General features: G+C 49.7%; 1 long non-coding RNA gene across 1 annotated transcript; it reads left to right on the top strand.

The window, feature by feature from the left end:
* The first annotated feature begins 1780 nt into the window (after positions 1–1780).
* LOC134518416 (uncharacterized) lies at positions 1781–4578 on the top strand. The gene is made up of 3 exons (XR_010071955.1): positions 1781–2279; positions 3638–3791; positions 4215–4578. It is a non-coding gene; the product is annotated as an uncharacterized LOC134518416 (long non-coding RNA).
* The last annotated feature ends 4685 nt before the right edge of the window (positions 4579–9263 follow it).

The following is a 9263-nucleotide window of genomic DNA, read 5'->3' as shown; positions in this document are numbered from 1 at the left end:
GAGCAGCACCAACAAAACTGTATTTCAGGGTTGACCTGCTGGAGAGCAGCTCTGCAGAGAGGGACCTGGGAGTCCTGGTGGACAAGCTGCCCACGAGCCAGCAATGTGCCCCTAAGGACAAGAAGGTCGATGGCCTCCTGGGGTGCATCAGAAAGAGCGTGGCCAGCAGGTCGACAAAGGTCACCCTCCCCTTCTGCTCTGCACCACTCTGAGGCCACATCTGGAGTGCTGGGTCCAGTTCTGGGCTCCCCAGTTCAAGAAGGACAGGGAACTGCTGGAGAAAGTCCAAAGGAGGGCTATGAAGATGCTGAGGGGGCTGGAGCATCTCTCTGGTGAGGAAAGGCCAAGAGCCCTGGGGCTGTTCAGCCTGGAGAGGAGCAGACTGAGAGGGATCTCATCAATGCTCAGCAATATCCAAAGGACGGGTTGCAAGAGGATGGGGCCAGACTCTTCACAGTGGTGCCCCGGGACAGGACAAGGGGCAACGGGCACAAACTGGAACACGGGAACTTCCATCTCAACATGAGGAAAAACAGGCTGCCCAGAGAGGTGGCAGAGTCTCTGTCTCTGGAGACATTCCAAACCCGTCTGGACGTGTTCCTGTGCAGCCTGCTCTGGGTGACCCTGCTCTGGCAGGGGGTTTGGACTGGGTGATCTCCAGAGGTCCCTTCCAGCCCTGACCATTCTGTAATTCTGTGATTTGAGTCTTCCATTAGGCTCATGAGTTCCTTCCTGACTCTGTGTATTTTACTGTACAATACAGTACTGGAAGTCATTATTATTACAAAGAATCACTAATTCAATAACGCCACTATCCTGCATGAATAACATCCATACAATATTAATGCATTTCCTCCATCATATTCATTGCAGAACACAAAAGCTGTTAACGGAACGCAAGAAGTCTAAAGGCAAGGACGCTGTTAATGCGACAGTCAGTGTTACCCATGCATTGCTAACGCCGAATTGAAGCTCTGGAAATTACGATTGCAAAGCACATTTTTGGATGCCATTCACCAAAAAAAACCAAAACCAAACCCAGCTAAAAGTTAAAACTTCAAATAGAAGTAGGAAAGCTGCCTGGCATTACATGATAACATGGCACTTTATTATCCCTCTTCAATTGTTTGACGTTTATGCCTCTGTTTAGCAAGTCTGTTCGTTATCGTTCTCCAATTAACAGAGACTTTTTTCAGATTATTTTTATGAAATTCTCATTTAATTAGCAATACAGCTGAGTCTCAAATGGCAGTTTTAAAAATATCCTTCTACCGATCAAGCAGCCAAATGGTCTTTCTGAGATATTTGCAGAATTGTAAACCTTCGTTTGTCTGCTAATTATCCCCCTGCTTAGATGATGGGAATGCGAACACCTGACAATTGGGGGTTATTCACCGGACACTTTCATTGCAGACGGTGTGGAAAAACACAAGTTTCACTTATTAAAACCTTCTCACGGGCTTTTTTTAATGTAAAGAATGGGATTTATCAGACGATTTTCAGATTCCGCACAATAGATGGGGAATTAAAATAATGGATGACAAATAATAGAAAACAGGTGTGATAGGAGACATCAGGCATTCTACAGGCACAGAGCAAAATGGGAGGAAATACGTTTCTGGTACAATAACGAAAGCAAAAAAATTTAAAAAATAAAAATAAAATCAACGGTAAAATTTCAGTGAATGAGCCTTCCTGCTATACAGCTGGAGACCATTATGGTATTTAGCAACGAGTACACAAATAAGCTTAAAATGCATTTTTGCTGTATATGGATGGGTGTATGTAGTTTGGGTGGAAAAAGAAATCCCTTAATCTACCACCGAACTGCTTCCACATTTGCAAGGGAACGTGGCAGCTCTCCAGGTCTCTTGTGCCCCTTGTGCCATGCTCCGCAGGACACTCCCCTCCTCCTTGGGATGTCACCCGTCCCACACAGCTCATTGCGATGCCACCACTGCCCATGTCCAGCACTGCTGGGTCAGCAGCAAAGGGATGGTTATTAGCCGGATAAAGGGAAAATTCATGTTTTCGTAGCACAGCAGTGCAGGGCAAAACGCTAAATTTGAGAAGAAAGGAAACATAGTATGTTTCAGGTTTTAAGCCTAATTCTAGCAGGAGATAACAAGACTTCTGCCCATGCCAGAGGTGGGGTTTGGATGCTGTTGGTGTTACGCACAATCTGAGGGGACAGCTGATTCAGCCACGATGACTCCCCAGTGCTCCTGGTCTCATTTATATCCAGACAGTCCTCTGAAGCCCACACAGGTGGGATGAAGGTAAGTGAGATACCAGCGTGGTCCTTTCAGTTGGCTGAAATGCACTTCAGCTTTGCAAGAGCCCACCAACCATCCTCACCAGCTCTAAGAAGCTCCAAGAAGCACTTCCAAGTCAGCATGTGGAGGGGTAAGGCACTAACGCCTCCCCCGCAGGCGTTACAGAGGAGTAGCGAAATCGCCTGCTGCTGCCAGATAAGTGGAGAGGATACCTCAGAGTCACTTTGGATCTCCAGCTGCAGTTAGGCGTTGTTATGAATCTCTATCAGTGCACTTGTAGTGCAGCTGGAGAGTGTGTCTGACATTGCCTCCAGTGACCTTTTCAATACAGTCCAAGTGCTGCAGAGCTGGTGTTTCAAGAGGAATTCAAATCGAATTTACTCAGGCAGAAAGGATTGGCCCGGGGATAGCCCTACCACTCGTTTCGCGTTTCTCCTTGTCATTCTCATGGAAATTGCAATTCTTTATGCATGGTGCTTCTTCCTGTGCTGCCGCAAATGTGTCCCTTGAAACAAGAGAAACGGCCGCCGCGCTTTCAAGGATGGATTCCCGGTGGCCTGGCAGGGACGGCGTGGCTTTGGGCGCTGTGGGTGAAGGGTGTTTGCAGGTGGTGGCAGCCGCGGCAGAGGTTAGAGGACCAAGGTGCGAACTTGAACGCAACCTGTCAAGAGGTCCCAAGGTGGCCGTGTGCGCTGGCACCACGAATTAGCTGCTGCACATCAAGCACCCACCGTCGCGTTAAAAGATGCAGCTGGTTGCCACGGCATGTGAATAGCAGGAATTTGTATAAGCTGGTAGATGTATGCATGGGAGAGAAATTCATTCAGGGCTCTGCAAGGCAAGAGCAGCCGAGGAGCAACATCTCGGTGTGTAACACTGATGGTCCTGGGGTGAGGTCTCTGCCCTTCTGGGGGCAAAGTGCATGTGGTCGGGGGGGAATATTGCTTTTCTTCATGTGCTTTCCTGGCACGGGATGATTATTTCATACATGTTTGTGTGAGGTGCTTTAAAATCTAATTTCTTTGATTAATTTGGTGTCTGTATTTTCACTGTTTTGTTCACTCCAATTTATGACAAAATTGAACAAAGTGGGTAACAAAATATAGCCCTGTCAGGCTCCTGTCTTCACGGATATAAAGAAAAATGTGAAACTGTCAGGCACACAAATGTGCCAAACCCCAAGGAAAATTATTACATTCTGCTTGACATTTACTTTAATTTTACTAAATTCTGTAATACCATTATAAATAATAATAATAAAAAGCGGCATGGAAATATTGTTAAGTGTATTTATTTTGATTTGCTAGCTTTGTGATTTATGGGTTTGTTTTATTTTGGTTTTTTTCCTCTCTCCCCATCAGAAGAGAGACGAGCACCTTGAGCCGGAGCGCTGCCGCCTGCCTCCCTGCGGGCCGGGGGGGAAGGCGTAGCTGACGTTGGGTCATCCAAGGAAACGTGCCCTGCTCATACGAACCAGGGAAAGTAACAGGGGACATCTCTGCTTCTACAAGCGCTGTAAGTGTTTCGGTGAACCGCTGTAAAGGGCTCTCTGAGGGGCGGGAAACTGGGTCAGATCCATAACCGCTGTAAGTCTGTGCCAATCCAAGAAAGGTTGGGCTCGACGATCTGAAAGGTCCCTTCCAAACTAGACGATTCTATGATTCCAAAGTTGGTTCATACCAGCTAAGGGTCTAACTGGGGATGATGCAGTGGTGCTGAGTGGGAATGGGAGACAGACACGCAAAATGAGTGTGGGAAGTGAGTGATCTAACCCCAAGACTAGTAATGAAAGGAGGGAAAGAGTTGAGCCTGGGGAAAAAACACAAGAGGGTGGAAGCCAGCAGGACTCGGCTGCCAAGAAGGGGATGAGCAAAGGCGGTTTGAAAAAAACATGCATGGGTGATGCTGAGGGTCTAACCCTGCTACCCTTTCCATTAGATCAGGGTTGGCTCTTTGGGCCATCCCAGCCTTGAAGCTCCTGTAAAGAAGCCCGGTAGCACACAGTTTTTAATGGAGAGGCAGCTCTTCAGTCTTGCTGATTGGTGGCGCTCCAAAGGCCATCGGGGCTTGTTCTCCCAACTCATTTAATTGCTTCCGAAAATCCCGCGTTCTCCTCCCTGCCAACCCTCAAAGTGGAGTCACACACCAAAGGAGATGGGAGAAGAAAACCACTTTGAGGCATCAAGGTGACTTTTCCTCTGACAGATGAAGACAAAGAAAAGTGTATGAAAATAATTGATGGGATGTAGCAAACGGAGCTGGCATCATTTACATACTGAACTGACAGCATGTGCCATTCACAGGCCCTTTCCAGTATAAATAATGCTTTATAGTGACACAAAAAAGCCCTATTTATCTTGGAAGTTAAAAAGGCACCATCCGAGTGGACAGCTGGCTTCTGGACTCCCCAAGAAAATGTTTATACTTTAGATGAAGATACATAACCTGTCTGATACAGGCATGGCTCTGCAGCCAGGGAATTGCAGCGCTCCAGGGATTTCCTGACCACATTCGTGCTCCCTGCACCCACCCCAAGGTCTGAAGCATTGCCTGGGACACATGGCTAACCCACAGCAGTCCAGAAACCTCAAAGGGCTTTCAGTGGTTGGTGAAACGACCGACATCCCCATTGTCTGTCATTTCTGGGGCGCTTGGATCTCCTCAACAGCCTCCACCTGTGCTGGATTTGGAGGTGAGTGCTCCCAGCTGCTCCCCTCTGCCCTCCCTGCTGCTCACAAAGACCCACTCTCACCTGGTGTGGTTAAAACGAGCTTGATATAAATAGTTGCACTTTGTTAGTCTGGCTTCTGGGTTTTTTTTGGACGAGAGTGAGTTAGGGAGTGCTCTGTGGGTTGGGATATGCAGGAGGTAGGTGCCTGTGAACAGGTGGGGCTGGTGACCTCTGTAGCCCAGTGAGGATGCAGGAACGAGCCCTTGTACGGCTCCCGCCCACCCGGTGTCTGCTGGTGAGGTACAGCGGCCATCGCACTGCAGTTTGTCACAGCATTGCTCCTCTAAGTCCCAGGTAAGCCCTGATGTCCTTGGATCACTGGGCTGGTGGGAACAGGCCTTGCTGAGGAGTGGGATGCTTCTAGAGGAGAAGGCTTTCCTAATTGCTGAGAGGTTTCGGTGAGTTTGAATCTTCCTTCTGGCTTGTAAGGTTTAATTTGTTTCCACCCGTGAGGGATGGCTGCTGTCTGGAGCTCAACTCTGCTGAAGCATGAAGGCTCTAGCCACCCGAAACAAGAAAGGAAGTGCTGTCCTGGGGTCTCCAGGCACGTACCTTGCTGCCAAAGGCCACGCTGGTTCGATGGCTGGCCAGCCTGGACCCTTCAGCACGTGTACTCGAGTGAGTAGAGCTACTCCTTCATACGAACATCATCCATCTCCCCTCCCTCCATGCCCGCCTCGGCCTCTCAGGTCCGTGCGCTGTTTTTCCCTCAAGCCTCTCCTTTATAAAGCCCTTCTGGGAAGCGAAACATGCCGCCTGCTCAGGAAAAGGCGTTATAATGGGCAGCTACCTATAGAGGAAGATGGATCACCGAGTCAGAAATCAATCGAGAGGTTGTGATGGCATCATAAATCAGGGGATGCTGAGCGTTAAAAGAAACCCGACGCTTGATTTATAACTTGGCACAAGCCATTTGTCGCCAGCCAAGATTTTCAGAAAGAGAAACATTTTTGTAAGCTTAATTTAACATTATTTTTTTCCGCTGCGCTAAGCGTTCCTGTAGGGTTTATTTTTCTCCCCCCACAGATAAAACTGAATTTGCAGATAAAAGCTGCCAAATGACACCCAAGGATTTTGTTTCACTTTGAAAATCTTGATGGCTTTGAGCTTTCTCTTCCCTGATCCGGGGTCATTCTTCCCTGTGCCTCGATTCTTTCCCCATGTCTTTCACTGTCTCCCGAGTCTCACTGGGAGTCGGAGGCTTTTGCCGGTAGATGGCTGGTGCAAATCCAACTCACGCTGCTGAAAAGTATTATCAGTTAATCACCTCTGTGTTGCTTATGTGAAGGTCGTGTTGGTATCAACAGCAGGAGGGCGGCTGCCTCACCTAACCCTGCCCCTGCCCTCGGCCGTGTGTCGGGAGGCAGCCGCAGGAGAGGCCGGGCAATCAGCCGCAATAGAAACCGCGATGGGATCGTACCCCTGAGCTGCAGCGACTCTGGGGAGGGGATGAGTGTGTGCTGCTGCTGCCCGGTGCCGTCACTGGGAAGCCGCAGTCCCTAATGCATTGGACTGGCGTATCTGTCCCCGCATCTCGATGAGGGCGTCTCCTCTGTTGCGCTGCCAGACGGTGCATAAGCAACCATTTACATTATTGGGTTTTTTTGGTAATGATAATGAAAGTATTTATTCTAGTGTGAGTTTTTCGAGAATTTAAATTTAAGCATCTCTTTAATGCCAGAGTGCTCTGAGCAACCATGAGACTTGGTAAAATGCAGACAATGCTATTCCCAAAGTACTTATTTTCCTAAATTTTTTAATTAGTTGGATTTTGGAATGGATTGCTTTGGGTGCTTTAAACCAAGGTGGGCAAGCAGCAGGGATGGGGGCTGTTCTGGAGTTTTCTGTTTGCATTGGTGATGTTGTACTTGTATACGGGTTATATACTGGATGTGTGCTTATAGATGGGGTACCCTGAGACCGCGTGTTCCTGACTGAGGTGACGAGACACATTCCTCAAGTACCTATTGGCATCTCTGGGAGGCCGTCAAAGGCTGAGGACTTACCAGACCGACCCCATGGTGGTGGGAACTCAGGGAAGCTGATCGCTGCCAGCCCTGCTGGGAAGGGGGCATGGAGAGATCTAAGAAACCCACCAAAATCCCACCTCTGCCCAAGCGCAGAACGAGCCCAGGTGCTGGTCCTGGACGTTCCCATTGCAGGTTGTGTATTGACATTGACGCTGTTGAAAGGTGTTTGCAGAACCCCAGTTCTTGCCTGATTAGGAGAAAGGCACCATTTTCAGCTTCTCGGGGAAGAGCTGAGCTGAGGAGGCCGTGACAAGGGGTTTGGATTCAAAGCTGGAGAAAGCTCTTGCTCTGGGTCCCCCTCTGAGGATGAGTGTTTCCCCCATCACTTTGACTTTAACTCAGTCCAGACTTGCTGAGGAATCTGCAAACCTCAGGGAAGCTCTTTGGCAAAGCTGATGTGCGTTTCGCCTGGTTTCGGATTTCATGTGAAAAAACAGCCAGGCCCCTAATCTACGCGGTTCTTGTTTCAGCTAAGTTAAAATAATGACCAATTTGTACATGCCAGAACCACAGGATCACGCCACGGCACTTTTGTTAGCACTATTTGTCCATTCGACAAGCATATAATTGTGCTTCTTAATTGGAAGTATTTGTCAGGGCAAAGCGTCATACACGAGGCCATCGTGGGAGCGGGCTCAGCCCTGAGACTTGTCTCAGTCCAGCAGGTCCACGCCAGGCCATGAAAGGAGAAAAAAGCAACAACCTTTTTATCCATGAAAGAATAAGAAGAGATGCCCACCTGGTCCCCTTCTCCCCATGGGAGGGTCTGCTTAAAAATAATAATAGTAAAACGTTTATGGTGAAGATGAGGTCAAAGCGGTCTCCAGTGTGTTCTGCAAGAAAACTGTCACGTTCTTGGTAAAGCTTGATTTAGTGGAGGTCGGTGGTGTGAGGTTCAAAGTGAGCTTCTCTGGCAGCTGAGGCCTGAAGCAAAGTCAGGACAACTAAAACATCCAAAACGGGGTCTGAGCAGGGGGTTTAGCAATGCATCGCTTGCAGCTCCAGGGATAAGGTCTGCGGCAAGGTCTGCAGCAAGCTCCTCTCCTGCTGGGTGTGCAGAGCACGATGCTCGTGCTCCGGCAGCTGCAAGTTTCCCATCCCTGTGTGGGATGATCCTGGCTGACCTGGAGCGAGTCACATCAGAGTCCCCCATGAGCTGGTGGGGTCCCTGGTCCTGGCATAGGTCTCTCATCCTTTGGTCCTCTCCGGGGATGCCCTTCCCTGGCAGTGCTGGGCTCGCTGAAGGTACAGGGCTTTCATTTCTGCTGATACAGCCTGAGGGTTAAAGGGCTTCTGTGTCTCTGCCGGTCTAGATCCTTACCCCATCCAGAAAAAGCCTTGCCCAGAAAAAGGTGGTTTCTCTGCTGCGGAGCAGCCCTGAGACTCGTGGTGGCGAGAGGAGCACCGTCCTGAGCTGGGGAAGCCGTCCCTCTGCGTAGCCGGTTTCTTTCTTCCTTCCCACTTTGTGGAACCACGGCCGTGGCCTCCCCAGCGCAGCTCGAAGGACAGCCGGACGATGGCAGCCGGACTTACCGTGGCCACGCCTGGCAGCTTCAGACTTGGTGGGCTCCGATTTCATTTTAAAGACCCTTTCTGCCTCCCCTTATAATAGAAAGGCGAGCTTGTAGTGCAGCAAGGATCCTAAATGGGTCAGGCCAGCAGGCGGGCTCCAAAACAAACATCGTTAACGCCAAACCACTGAACCATATAGTGCGAGCTGACAGTGCCTCTTTTGCCTGCTGACTTTGACCACACAGACGCTGTCGCCTTAAAGAAACAGCCAGGGCTGCCGAAGGGAAGGGGAGATGCCAAGAGCGAGGGCGACGGCAGTGTCCCCGCTCGTGGCGGGGGGCTGAGAGGTAGGAAACCCTCCGCAAAGCTGCGGCGGGGATTCAGCCTCGCCTGCCTCGCTCTCCGCCTGCACAGCTTTCCTCGCTGCTGCTCCCGATCCCACAGAAGTTGACCCGGCTTTATTTTTTTTTTTATTAATATTTATTATTTTTGTGGATAGGCCGAAAGGGAGGGCATGGTAGCACCGCGCCAGCTGCTTTGCTTCCTAATTTTTTGGTGCATCTGCATGACTTTGGGTTGAGTTGTTCTGGTTGGCGCCTCCCGGAGGGGTGTGCGCCTGGGTGCTGCTGCTGCTGCGGGTACAGCTGTGCCAGGGGGTACCTCCGTCCCCCGGCACAAAGAAATAAAAGAAAAATATGAAACAAATATCCTCCA

Source organism: Chroicocephalus ridibundus, chromosome 7 (genome assembly GCF_963924245.1).
Source record: "Chroicocephalus ridibundus chromosome 7, bChrRid1.1, whole genome shotgun sequence".
NCBI classification, from domain to species: domain Eukaryota; kingdom Metazoa; phylum Chordata; class Aves; order Charadriiformes; family Laridae; genus Chroicocephalus; species Chroicocephalus ridibundus.
This window is presented reverse-complemented; position numbering and strand designations above follow the sequence as displayed.